The sequence below is a fragment of the Saccopteryx bilineata genome, chromosome X, assembly GCF_036850765.1.
Source record: "Saccopteryx bilineata isolate mSacBil1 chromosome X, mSacBil1_pri_phased_curated, whole genome shotgun sequence".
Taxonomy (NCBI): domain Eukaryota; kingdom Metazoa; phylum Chordata; class Mammalia; order Chiroptera; family Emballonuridae; genus Saccopteryx; species Saccopteryx bilineata.
The window spans coordinates 110,432,789-110,447,318 of record NC_089502.1 but is presented as its reverse complement, the minus strand read 5'-3'; positions in this window follow the sequence as shown (position 1 = coordinate 110,447,318).

Here is a 14,530-nt window from a genome sequence, read left to right as displayed (position 1 = left end):
GAGTCTCCTTCATTCAAAGAACCACCCAGTCCTCAGTGTTGGAACTTGTTTACAGCTATGAACTGAATTATGTCTCTACAAAATCCATTATGTTGAAGCCCTAAACCCCAATGTGATGATATTTGGAGATAGGGCCTTTAAGGAGATAATTAAGGTTCAAAGAGATCATAAGGGTGGAGTCCAAATCTGATAGGATTGATGACCTTACAAGAAGAGAAAGAGATTCTCCTTTCCTCCCTCCCTCGTTCCTTCCTTTCCTCCCTCTCTCCTTCCTACACCCACCAAGGAAAGGCCATGTGTAGACACAGGAAGAAGGCAGACATCTGCAGGCCAAGGAGAGAACCATCATCAGACCCAACCTACTGTCATCTTGATCTTGGACTTCCAGCTTCCAGAACTGTGAGAAATAAATTTCTGTTGTTTAAGCCACCCAGCCTGCAGCAGCCTGAGCTGAGACAGTCACTTTTTACCCGATAAAAGACAGGTGCACTCTGGCCTGTTTATTCACAGTTAGCAAAGAGACAGTTTCTGCCAGGGTCTATGGAGCTGGCAGCGGTCCCAGGGCCTCCCTAACCCTGCTCACTCAGCTCTGCCAGGGTGGCCTGGCTTCCACTGCCCTCTCTGGAACCTACAAGCCTTCAGCAACTGCAATTCTCTTTATACATCAGGGATGTGCAGGAGGTTTAGGCTGGTGTGGGTCAAATAAGTTTGCAAATATGATGTATATGTTTGCTCACTTATAGTTTGCATTGGGTGTGGGGAAAAGGCTGTAAGCAGGCAAGGTCCTTCCTTATAGCCTAAGGCTCAGTTTTAACACTAAGCTTCTCCCACCCTTTTAATACTAAGATCTTCTCAACACTAAGCTTTTCCCCACACCCTTGACTATTGCATGATGTGGGGTGGTGCACTCTTATGAGGAATCCCATTTATGCCTCAGATAAGTGACTTTGTATCAGAGACTTCCTTGTTTGTAGATTGGATTAAAGGTTTGGATTTCTACATTATAAAATGGGGCAGACGGGGTGGGGGGGCTTGCTCTCTCTCAGTTCCAGAAATTAGCATTGCAGCAGAGAGGTAGCCAAAATGGCGCAGTGCTGAAGGAGAAGCCAGTTTGTGCAGAGTTTGTGCAGAGAGAAGGAGATGGGGAACAGAGGTGAATAAGGCTGGTGAGGTACAAACCTTTGATTCTAGGAAACTCAGATGAGTCAGTGGCTTTGGGAGCCCTGAATGGAAAGGGAAGTGTTTTCCCACTGTGTGTATTTCTCATCCGCCGAGTGCAAGCCAGGATTAAAGCTAATGGCCCACCAGTTCTTGGCTCCGTTGTTTCATTACCGTCTGTCCGAATCAAATGTGAACCTGCACGGGCCAGGCGGCTGTGATGGTGGCCACGGCTACTGGCCTTACAGCTGGATTGACCTTCCCCCTCACCCCACTCCCCTCCCCAGACCATGTGAGAGAAGGGCTGCCAGATCTAGCAGATAAAAACACAGGACAGCTAGTTAAATTCTATTTCATATCAACAGTACATAGTTTTGTTAGTATAAGTATGTCCCACATAATATTTGGAATATGCTTATATTAAAAGAAATTATTCACTGTTTATCTGAAATTCAAATATACCTGGGCATCCTGTACTATATCTAGCATCCCTCTATGGGATTGAAACCTCCCAAGCTGTTGGGACAAAGGCAGTCCCTCCAGCCATGGGAGGCCTCCCTCCGCCGGAAAGTGCCTGAGAACCAGTTCATGCAGAAGGAAGTGGATCTGAGGGAGAAAAAAAATGCCTAAAGACAGTGTTTGATTCAACTTCATCCCTTGAACTTCAACTAAAATGGGAAGTGGTTTGAGTTGAAAATCCTTCACTTACATATGAATCAGAGTTCTGGCAAACTCTGTGGGGCAAAGTCATCTCAAGCCCACAGGACCGAAACCTGGTTAAATTCAAAGGGAGGGCTGCTCCTGAGACACCCCCATTTAGTACTGAGCAAACAGTGGTTCCCTGGCCTGAAATAGCCCAGCTGGCTCTTCAGGTATGTTGAGGGTCCTGGTGTGGCTCTGAGATGCCACCTCTCTGATATGATTGTCACCTCTGCCATGTCCATGCCCCCTTGCTAACGGCTGACAGAGAAGCCCTTCGCTTTCCATCACTACCCTCACAGGGTCTTTTCTGCTCTTTCTGTTCTTTCTGTTCTTTTGGTGAGAGGAGGGGAGATAGTGAATCAGACTCCCACATGCACCCCAACCAGGATTCACCTGGCAACCCCATCTGGGGCCGATGCTTGAGTACTGAGCTATTTTTAGTGCCTCAGCCTGATGGGCTCCAATAGAGCTATCTTCAGTGCCTGAGGCCACGCTTGAACCAGTTGAGTCACTGGCTGCAGTACGGGAAGAGGGAGAGAAGAGGCAATGGGGGGTGAGAAGTAGATGGTCACTTCTCCTGTGTGCCCTGACCGGGGATCAAACCCAAGATGTCCATATGTTGGGCTGATGCTCTATCCACTGAGCTACTAGCCAGGGCCTGCTCTTTCTCCCCTAATGACTAGCTCTTCTTTCTTTAGAAGACCTTCTTTGCTTTTAAGTGAGCCTCATCAGAAACATCTTAAGTGCCATCCCTTCCTTATCTTTCCCTCCATACTCACTTTTAAGAATATAGCCCACAGACTCTCTAAATCAGGGGTCCCCAAACTATGGCCCACGGGCCGCATGCGGCCCCCTGAGGCCATTTATCCGGCCCTCGCCACACTTCCGGAAGGGCCACCTCTTTCATTGGTGGTCAGTGAGAGGAGCACAGGATGCGGATGCAGTACTGGAGTACTGTATGTGGCGGCGCCGCAAAGCGTGGCATTGCTCACTTACAGTACTACTTCCGGTGACGTGGGATGTACACGTCACGGCTCCAGAAACGTGTCATATCACTTGTTACGGCTAGCAGTGACAAATATGGAACCATATATTGACCATCTCATTAGCCAAAAGCAGGCCCATAGTTCCCATTGAAATACTGGTCTGTTTGTTGATTTAAATTTACTTGTTCTTTATTTTAAATATTGTATTTGTTCCCGTTTTATTTTTTTACTTTAAAATAAGATATGTGCAGCGTGCATACGGATTTGTTCACAGTTTTTTTTATAGTCCAGCCCTCCAACAGTCTGAGGGACAGTGAAATGGCCCCCTGTGCCAAAAGTTTGGGAACTTCTGCTCTAAAGCATAGAGGGTCTGTTGGTTTACCCTTGACACTTCCTGGACTGGGCTAAAATAATGAGGTTGGAAAGATATTAGGTCTGATCCAATCCAGTCCCCTCACCATCCCTATCTCACAGATGAGGAAACCGAGGTTCAGAGTGGTTGAATAACCGGAGATGCCACCATAAGTTCCAGGCAGGTCATGGAATAAGATGAAAGCCACATGGTTTAGAGGAAAGGTCCCTGGGTTTGGTTTCAGAAAGCTTGTACTTTATTTGGGCTTTATCACAAATCACTTAACCTCTTTATATCCATTTTTCCAGCTTGAGAAAGGAGCTTAAAAACCAGCCCAGTTCACCTCATCATGACTTCCGAGGCTGACAGAATTACAAATGCCAAATGAATGTGCTGGACAAAGGCTGCACGGTATTAGTGTTGTCGGTGTTCCTGTTATTATTGAACGAGGCTAATCCACGCTGAAGGAAATGAGCACACATCACGAAATTAATTATAGATTTTTTTTTTAAATGACTGTTTATATTGAAAGGAAGGCCTCGTATTTGCTGCACAATTTCAGGATAAGTCATGTTTTGGAAAAATATTAATATTCAGAGCTGTGTTGATTAGCTTCACTCCTGTTGCTAAGCAACAGGGTCCTTTGTAGCCTCTGCGATGTTGGGATTCTTCTAGGGGTGGGGGTGGGGTAGGGGAGGGGGAGGATTAGAGGAGGAAACTACATTACAGTAAATTATTCCGCTGGTTCAGCCAATTCCGAAGTTGCCTCTAAAAAAAAAAAATCTACTCCTTTAACAACCTATGTGATTATTGTTGTTGGACGAGGAAAACCAGAATGGGACCCAGAGCTCACCACTCACCCATGACTTGAGTTTCAGGTTTGGCAAGACTTGTGTTTACTAGATCAGGGCTGAACCACACGTGGCCCAGGGCTTACCACCACTGACGTTTACCATGGTTCAGCAGGGCAGCCTGCCAGTCCAGAGATTAGGGGGTCGTGAGGCTGCGAGGAGAGACTGCTATGAATCAAACGATCCAATCTCATTCAATAGCTGCTGTGGCCTTTCAGTCGAATTCTAAGACTTGAATGGGGGCCATCCTGGAGCAAGCCAAATAGCATGTTTTCTGGACCAAAATGGAGACTCATGAATATTTGAAATTCATTGAAAACCCAAGACAGGAAACGTGGAAGTAACCTTACAGAGCTCCTTCGGCGTGCTAGGCCCTGGAAAGGGTTAGCTCATCAAATTCTGGCACCGACCCTAGGAAGGATGAGATGCTGTCTCCATTTAGGGGACACAGGATCAGAGAAATTAAACAACTTGCCTCAGGTCACACCAGTTAGCATAGGGCAGAGCAAGGATTTAAACTGTAGTCTTTCTGTGTCTAAATGCCACGTGCTCACTTGACTAGGCTGCCTGCCCTTACCCAGCTAAAACGGGCTGGGAAGGGCCTGGAGAGAAACCTTGGGGCTTAGCATGAAGTTGGCTGTGGCTTCTGTTAGATCGAGGCCCGCCAGTAAGTCTCCAATTTCATCACAGACTACTTTATATGTGGTCCTGTTCCAGTCACTATTGCTGTGTTAACCGCTCCGAACTTGGTAGCAGAAAACAACACCCATTTTACTATGCTTGTGGATCTCTGGGTCAGGAATTCGGGCAGAGCTCAGCTGAGTGATTCTTTTGCTCCTTGTGGCATCTACTGAGACCACCCTGTGGCAGGTCGGCTGGGCCTTGAGGGTCCTAGGATGGCTTCACGCACATGTCTGGTCCTGCAGTAGGGACAAACTGTTGCCCAGAGCATTTCCCCAGCACAGCAGTGTCAGGGTGGTTACATATCTTACATAGTGACTGGCTTCCTCCACAGCAGCTGTCCCAAGAGACCCAGGTGGATGCTGCACGGCCCTTTCTGACCCAGCTCAGAAGTCACACACTGTCACATGTGCCACACTCCCTCAGCTGAAGCAGTCACAAGCCCATTCAGACCCCAAATCTTGATGGGAGGGGGATCAAAGAATTTGAGAGCCCTGTTTGAAAACAGCCCTAGGTGCCAAGTTCCTCGTTCCAGTGAATAATGGATAGTCAAAACCTCTGGGTGCTTTGAACATTGTGGAAACATTGAGCAATGGACGCTTTTCTATTCAATACTGCAAATCTTACTTGTTTTGATGAATTTAGGGGGTAGCCAGTTTAATAAAAGGTAGGCTTAATAAGAGCTTTTATTTGTTTGTTTTGAATTCTATGTTCAGATACAGCTGAGGAGCCCCTTGTGCTGACTGGCCAAGTCTCATTTGGAATTTGCATACAATGTGTGTATGACTTTTAAAAACCTTCATTCCACTATGATCATATTTACAATACTGGTTTGGTTAGGGAAGCCTTCTGTCCTTTTAGAAACCAGTGAGATAATGATGTAGTTGAAAGATGCTTTGGAGGTTTTAAGGAGCTCCAGAATCCTGTGCTATTCTGTTGTTTCCCATTCCTTGGTGCTCTGTGTCAAGCACTATGCTGTCATTTAGAATACTGAGATGTGTACAACTCTCTATGGCAGATCCTCTTCCCATACACTGCCTCTCCTTCTAACACAGTAACCAAACCCAACCCTGATTTTACTTTATTTTATTTTTTGTGGCAGAGACAGAGAGAGTCAGAGAGAGGGAGAGATAGGGACAGACAGAAAGAGAGAGAGATGAGAAACATCAATTCTTCATTGCGGTTCCTTAGTTGTTCATTGATTGCTTTCTCATATGTGCCTTGACTGTGGGGCTACAGCAGACCGAGTGACCCCTTGCTCGAGCCAGCGTCCTTGGGTCCAAGCTGGTGAGCTTTGCTCAAACCAGATGAGCCTGCGCTCAAACTGGTGACCTTGGGGTCTCGAACCTGGGTCCTCCGCATCCCAGTCCGACGCTCTATCCACTGCACCACCCTGACTTTAAGCTAGGCACATGACCACCTAGAAGAAAAATGGTATTTCCCAGCCTCCTTTTCAGCCGGTAAGTGTGGCTATGTGATTGAAATCAGGCTATTGGGATATAAGTGGAAGTATCACTTGACTGCTTCCAGGAACCTTCCTTAAGAGATAACTGACATTTGACCTTTTATTCTTCTTTATCTTTTGCTGCCTGGAATGCAGAGATAATGCCTGGAGCTCTAGCAACCATCAGAAACCATGAAAACAAGGGCTTCAATTTAGGAATCGTGGAATCGATCCCAGGAAGGAGCCTGGGTCCCTGAAGTCTGTTTACAACAGCAGCCATTCCCATGCTGAACTACCACAGCTCTGGCCTTTTACAAATGAGAAACCTCAATCACATTTAAGCCACTACAGTTTTGAGTCTCTGTTGCTTTTAGCCAGACGTAATCCTAATCAATATAATATCTGCCCCTAAGCCTCTCATGATCTAGTGAGGAGACAAAGAAGTACATAATTATGATCAAAGCAGAATGAAATAAGTGGTCTAATGACAGCAATTACACTTTAAAAGCCAAAATGGGATGTGTGGCCTAAATACAAGTTATGGGGTCACTTCCAATTAAGAAATAATCTGAGAGATACAGCTTTGATATTGAAATACTGGAATTTCTAGGACATTTACATGGTTTATGGAGACAATGTAACTTTTTAAATTTAGGGCTAGCCCAGAAAATAGAGGACAAATGGTAGCTATAAAGCAATTCTGGAACTGAAAGAAAAATGCCGAGTGAGCCCAGAGACAGGAACAAGGATTTCTTTTTTAATTTTTCTTCTTTTCTAAGTGAGAGGAGGAGCAATAGAGAGACAGAATCCTGTATGCAGCCTGACCAGGATCCACCAGGCAAACCCTATCTAGGGCCAATGCTTTGCCCACCTAGGGCCATCCTCGCAACCGAGCTATTTTTAATGCCTGAGGCAGAGGCTCCATGGAGCTATACTCAGTGCTCAGGCCAATGCGCTAGAACCAACTGAGCCATGGCTGCAGGAGGGGAAGAGAGAGAGAGAGAAGGAAGGGGGGTGGAGAAGCAGGTGGTCACTTCTCTGTGCCCTGACTGGGAATTGATCCCAGGACATCCACAAACTGGGTTGACACTCTACCACTGAGCAAACCAACCAGGGCCAGCAAGGATTTCTGATGAGAAAATCCTAATAAGATTATGGAAAAATAGGTGGAAATGTTAACTTAGCCTTGAATTTGGGAATGGCATTCTAAGCAGAGGGAAGAGCAAGAGCAAAGGCCAAGAAGTATGGGAATGTATGGAGAGTGTGCAGAGGGTCCACGTGACTGGGCAGGAGACCGAGCTGGACAGTTCTTCTCAGTGGCAAGGAAAAGGCTTTTGCCCACCTCTGTCTGCCAGGCCTTAGGCAGTCATGTGGGCCTGGGACATCAGGAGTCTTGGTAACCATTCTCCTTTGAAGGTATCTTTGACCTTATGTAACTTCTATTCTTTTGAGTTAATTTCTGTACATGAGATAGGGCTTTGACTTCATGTGTTTGCATGTGGCTATCTGTATGGCCAGTAGCCACGGCCACCATCACAGCCGCCTGGCCCATGCAGGTTCGCATTTGATTCGGTAATGAAACAACGGAGCCAAGAACTGGTGGGCCATTAGCTTTAATTCTAGCTTGCACCCGGCAGGCGAGAAATACACACAGTGGGAAAACACTTCCCTTTCCATTCAGGGCTCCCAAAGCCACTGACTTATCCAAGTTTCCTAGAATCAAAGTTTCTACCTCACCAGCCTTATTCACCTGTGTTCCCCATCTCCTCTCTACACAAACTCTGCACAAACTGGCTTCTCCTTCAGCACTCTGCCATCTTGGCTGCTTCTCCTCTCCTCCACATGACCTTTTTCTGCTCTCCTCTTATAGTGTAAAAATCAAAACCTTTAATCCAATATACAAACAAGGAAGTCTCTGATACAAAGTCACTTATCTGAGGCATAATGGGATTCCTCATAAGAGTGCACCGCCCTACATCATGCAACAGTCAAGGGTGTGGAGAAAAGCTTAGTCTTAAAACTAAGCCTTAGGCTATAATAACCCTGCCTGCTTACAGCCTGTCCCCCACACTCAATGCAAACTATAAGCGAGCAAACATATACATCATATTTGCAAATTTATTTGACCCACACTATCTGAATGTCTTTGCCTACTTTTTGCCTTTTTGCCCACTTCCTGGATTAAACATTGAGGCCCCTGATTCATGGGACAAGCAAATGTTACATATTTCAAGCAAAGAAAATGAGGAGCATGAGCAGAGGCTGGGCCCCACTGTGTCATTTACTTATTTTGATATGGGCGATTTAGTTTTAAATGTTGATGATCTCCCCCAGCACGTCTGATAAAGCCCTGCCGAGAGTTGTGCCACAGGAAGGAGTTCCTGGAAGCCCTAGTCTCTCTTTAAGTGCCTCTCCCCAGAAATCTTTCTTTGACTTGGTGAGGTTTAGCAGGTATCTGGATTAGCAGAGTGAAGATTAGCACAGTCCTGCTGAGAAGATGGCCAACTGCCCAGAGCTTCGCTCCAAAAAGCCTGTTAATAATCTGATGTGTGATGAGGGCACGGGACATCAAAATGAGATGCTTAGTAAAACTGAGGGCTGTTTTATTTTTTTAACAGTGACAATGAATAAAATGTTGTTTCAGTGTATTAAGACATCAGGGGAGTTGATGCACCAGACCTGTGAAATACTGACTTTCCAAACTCCCTGCTTCCAGGGAAATGTAAATAGCAAATGGTGGGAGTAAGGGGTAAGCGGACAGGCAGACAATGCCTTGAAATGTTGGTGTAGTCAGGGGTCTCAAACTCGCGGCCCGCCGAACAATTTTGTGCGGCCCGCAGACTAATTCACGAAGTTCAAAATATTCTGGATAAAATTAAGTAAACCCGTGGATTAGTCTGCGGGCCGTACAAAATTGTTCGGCGGGCTGCATGCGGCCCACGGGCCATGAGTTTGAGACCCCTGGTAGATGACTTGGGATTTAGGCCTTTGATTTGTTTTTAGTTAGTATTTGTGTATGGTATGAAATAGGGGTTGTAAAGCCAGGAGCCAGAGCCAGGGCCACTATCACAGCAGCCTTCTGGCCCATGCAGGTTCGCATTGCATTCGGACAGTCGGTAAAGAAACAGCAGAGACAAAAACTGATGGGCCATAGTCTTTAATTCTAGCTTGCACCCGGCGGGCAAGTAAAAATACACACTGGGCTCCAAAACCCAGTCACATTCAGTGCTCACAAAGCTACGGATTTATCCGAGTTTCTTAGAATCAAAGGTTTCTAGCTCACCAGACTTATTCACCTCTGTTCCCCATCTCCTTCCTTATCCCAGATACAAAATCTACACAAACTGGCATCTCACTCAGCACTCCGCCATCTTGGCTGCTTCTCCTGGCCTCCTCCACGTGGCCTTTCTCTGCTCTCCTCTGCTCTCTCTTCTAATGATAATCTCAGGAACCAAGAGCGCCAGCTCCCACTCCAACCCCATTTTATAGTGTAGAAATTCAAACCCTTAATCCAATATACAAAATAGGGAAGTCTCTAATACAAAGTCACTTCTCTGAGGCATGATTGGATTGTACCACCCCACATCAAAAAGGGTGGGAAAGGCTTAATCCCAAAACCAAGCCCCAGGCTACAATGATCCCCAACACACATTAATATCACCTGGGCGATGGCCTCCTCGTGTTATCTTTAACAAAGTGAGCATAATACATTTTATCTGCCCAACAGGGGTCCAACTTTATTCTTTTGTGTGTGGATATCCAGTTGGTCTGGCACCTTTTGTTGAAGAGACTGTTCTTTCCCCATTAAGTGTACTTGGCACCTTCGTCAAAAATCAATTGATGCATTGTAGGGCCAGGAGCCGCCATCATGGCCATTCACATGCAGGTTCCCATTGGATTCGGGCAGACGGTAAAGAAATGGCGGAGTCGGAGGATGGTGGGCCATCCTATTTATTGGTGTCTCACCAAGACAGGCAAACCACAAAAGAAGACAAAGGAAAAGCAGAAAATCAGCTTTTCCCATGAACGGCAAGAAATTAGGGAAGCCCCTGCGATCGTGATAGCAGGAACTTTGTGTGCAAGCTCCTGGTCTGTCCCACTTTATAGAGTAGAAAACCAAAAACCCTTCGGCCCTGACCGGCTGGCTCAGTGGTAGAGCGTCGGCCTGGCGTGCAGAGGTCCCGGGTTCGATTCCCGGCCAGGGCACACAGTAGAAGCGCCCATCTGCTTCTCCACCCCTCTCCCTCTCCTTCCTCTCTGTCTCTCTCTTCCCCTCCCGCTGCCAAGGCTCCATTGGAGCAAAGATGGCCCGGGCGCTGGGGATGGTTCCTTGGCCTCTGCCCCAGGTGCTAGAGTGGCTCTGGTCGCAACAGAGTGATGCCCCGGAGGGGCAGAGCATCGCCCCTGGTGGGCGTGCCAGGTGGATCCCGGTCGGGCGCATGCGGGAGTCTGTCTGACTGTGTCTCCCCGTTTCCAGCTTCAGAAAAATACAAAAAAAAAAAAAAAAAAAAAAAAAAACCCAACCAAAAACCCTTAATCCAATATACAAATAAGGAAGTCTCTGATACAAAGTCACTTATCTGAGTCATAATTGGATTCCTCATGAAAGTGCACCACCCAGATCATACAATCAGTCAATGGTGTGGGGAAAAGCTTAGTCTTAAAACTAAACCTTAGGCTACAACGACCTGGCCTGCTTATAGCCTGTCCCCCACACTCAATATAAATCACAAGCGAGCAAACATATATATCATATTTACAAACTTATTTTACCAACATATATGGATTTATTTCTGGACTCCCAATTCTATTGTATTGATGTATATATCTAGCCTTATGCCAGTACCACACAGTTTTGATTACTGTAGCTTTGTAGTGAGTTTTGAAATTGGGAAGTGCAAGTCCCCCCAACTTTGTTCTTGTTTTTCAAGATCACTTGGGCTATTTAGGGTCCCTTGCAGTTCCATAGAAAGTTTAAGATCTCTTTTTTCATTTTTTAAGAAAAGGCCATTAAAAAAAAAAAAAAAGAGGCCATTGGAATTTTGATAAAGATTGCTTTTGATAAAGATTGCTTTTGCTAAAGCAATCTGTAAATTGCTTTGGAGAGCATTACCATTTTAACACTATTAGGTCTTCTGATCTATGAATATGGGATCCCTTTCTATTTAGTCCGGTCTTCTTTAATTTCTCTCAGCAATGTTTTGTAGCTATCAATATACACGTCTTGCACCTCTTTGATTAAACCTATTTCTAAGTATTTTACTCCTTTTCATGCTACTATTTTTAAAATATTTTATTTATTGATTTTTAGAGAGAGGGGAGAGAGAGAGAGAGAGAGAGAGAGAAGGGGGAGGAGCAGGAAACATCAACTCCCATATGTGCCTTGATCAGGCAAGCCCAAGGTTTCGAACCGGCAACCTCAGTGTTCCAGGTCGACGCTTTATCCCACTGCGCCACCACAGGTCAGGCTCATGCTACTATTAATGGGATTGTTTTCTTAATTTTATTTTTGGATTGTTCGTTGCTTTTTTACAGAAACACAACTGATTTTTACGTGTTAATCTTGGATCCTGAAATTTTCCTGAATTTCCATCAGCTAAAGAACTTGCAAATTCTAGAATAACCCAATTGAAACTGGCTTACATTGTAAGAGAGATTTATTGGCTCACAGAAGTAAGCAGTCTAGTGGGCTCCAGGCGTGGTTCTACAGAGGGTTCAGCTCCATTGTACTTTTCCATTTGTCTTTCTCTAAGAATTGGTTACCCCCCTCATAGTCGCAACATGGTTGCTGACAGAAACTGAGCCTGTATGCTTCCTCAGCCACCTCCAGGGAAAGAAAAACAAAACAAAACATTTTCTTCGGCCCTGGCCGGTTGGCTCAGTGGTAGAGCGTCGGCCTGGCGTGCAGGAGTCCCGGGTTCGATTCCCGGCCAGGGCACACAGGAGAAACGCCCATCTGCTTCTCCACCCCTGCCCCTCTCCTTCCTCTTTGTCTCTCTCTTCCCCTCCCGTAGCCGAGGCTCCATTGGAGCAAGGGTGGCCCGGGCGCTGGGGATGGCTCCTTGGCCTCTGCCTCAAGCGCTAGAGTGGCTCTGGATGCAACAGAGCGATGCCCCAGAGAGGCAGAACATCGCCCCCTGGTGGGCATGCCGGGTGGATCCCGGTCGGGCGCATGCGGGAGTCTGTCTGACTGCCTCCCGGTTTCCAGCTTCGGAAAAGTAAAAAAATAATAAACAAACAAACAAACAAAAAACCACTTTCTTCGCTCAAAAGTACTGTGTCTTTGATATGATCATCACTGTCCCTGTGACAAGAGAAATAAAATTGCTCTGATTGGCTTAGGCCACGGAGGTAGGGATGGGTTCAAACCCACCCAAACTGCATGGTTGCTGCACACCAGGGGTGGGGGGTACTACACAAAAGGAGATGGTTCTTAGAGGAAAATCTCAAAGCTGTTAGAAAAAGGAAAGACAGTGTCCACCAGACCCATGAAATCTGTACAGTGCCAGACAACATTTAATGAATAGTTGAGTAAATGAATGAATGAGAAGCCCAACTAGTCCTTTCACTTATACACAGTTCCCTGGGGCTGTGGCAGCCTCCATTCTAGCGATGGCCAACCTTTCAACCTCTGGAAATCTCCCACAGAGATCCCAGGCTCTTCTGTGGGAGAGTTCTTTCTACAGGCTCTCTAACTTCTCTGATTTATGAGAAGCAAGACTCTGGTAGAATAGACCTGGAGGACTGAGAACACTGGGGAACTCACATATTTAAAATGAGCAGGTTGAGCCTTATGAGTTCATGGTATGGTTCTGAAGTCCTTGTCCACACATTGCTTCTCAGACCTGGTGCCTGACATTATACCATTAGGAATTCCCTCCTCTAGCTTACGTTTAAAAGGCTTTTCACCTTCAAGCACTCTGCCTCCCAACTGGGGCTTTTGTTTGCAACCAAGCATACTAATTGATAGAGTAGGGAGCCCCCCTTTATATGATCCAAAACGTAACAACAATGATTCACTCTGAAGAGTATATTTACTGATAAAGATAAGCTACATCAGAGAAACAGAGTCAGGGATAGGGGTCCCAGGAGCCTCAAGTCCTGAATTAGGAGAACTTACTTGTCTTCCTAGACATCCAGTTTGAACTTAGTTTAATCAGCTATAGACTTAGCTCCTTCTCTGATTAAAACCAAGCTTCATTGCAGCAGGACATATTTTCCAAGCACAGCCACAACCATAGCTCGTATTCCACATGCTTTTCCAGGTCCTTGCCACTCTTGCATCAGTGAGTAGAATCTATGAGCCTTAAACATGGGTGAGGTTTTGTTAAGACCTTGACAAATAGAGTGTGGCAGAAGTGATACACTGTGACTTCTGAGGCTGAGTCGTAAAAATGCAATGTACTCTTGTTTTACTCTCTTGGGACATTTGCTCTGGGAACCCAACTACCACGCTGTGAGGTCAATCAACCTATGGAGAGGAACCAGTGTTCCTAGCCCACAGCCTCTGCTGAGCTTCCAGCCAACACCCAGTGCCAATTTGCCAGTCATATGAGAGAATAATCTTGAAAGTCCTTGTGGTACGCAGCACCTAAAATGGCGTCCACTATGGTATTCTTGCCCTTGTGTAATCCTGTCCTGATGTAGATGAGACTGAGTACCTAGTTTCTAACAGAGTATAGCAGAATTAATGGGATGATACTTCTGAGATGAGGTTGTAAAAAGACAGCGGCTTCTGTCCTGAACGCTCTCACACACATTCTCAATCTTGCATTTCTTGCCCTCAGGGAAGCCAGCTGCCACGTTGTGAGGTAGCTCTGTAGAAAAGCCCATGTGATGATAGACTGAGACCTTCCATCAACCACATAAGTTAGCTTGGGAACAGATCCTCTGACCAGTCGGGCCTTCAGATGAGAATGCAGCTGCAGCCTACAGCTTAACTGCAGCTTGAGGTGCCTGCAGTCAGAGGTACCCATCTAAAAGAGGCACCAAGGCCCTGGCCAGTTGGCTCAGTGGTAGAGCGTCGGCCTGGCGTGCAGAAGACCCGGGTTCGATTCCCGGCCAGGGCACACAGGAGAAGCGCCCATCTGCTTCTCCACCCCTCCCCCTCTCCTTCCTCTCTGTCTCTCTCTTCCCCTCCCGCAGTGAGGCTCCATTGGAGCAAAGATGGCCCGGGCGCTGGGGATGGCTCCTTGGCCTCTGCCCCAGGTGCTAAAGTGGCTCTGGTCACAACAGAGCGACCCCCCGGAGGGGCAGAGCATCACCCCTGGTGGGCGTGCCGGGTGGATCCCGGTCGGTCGCATGCGGGAGTCTGTCTGACTGTCTCTCCCCGTTTCCAGCTTCAGAAAAATACAAA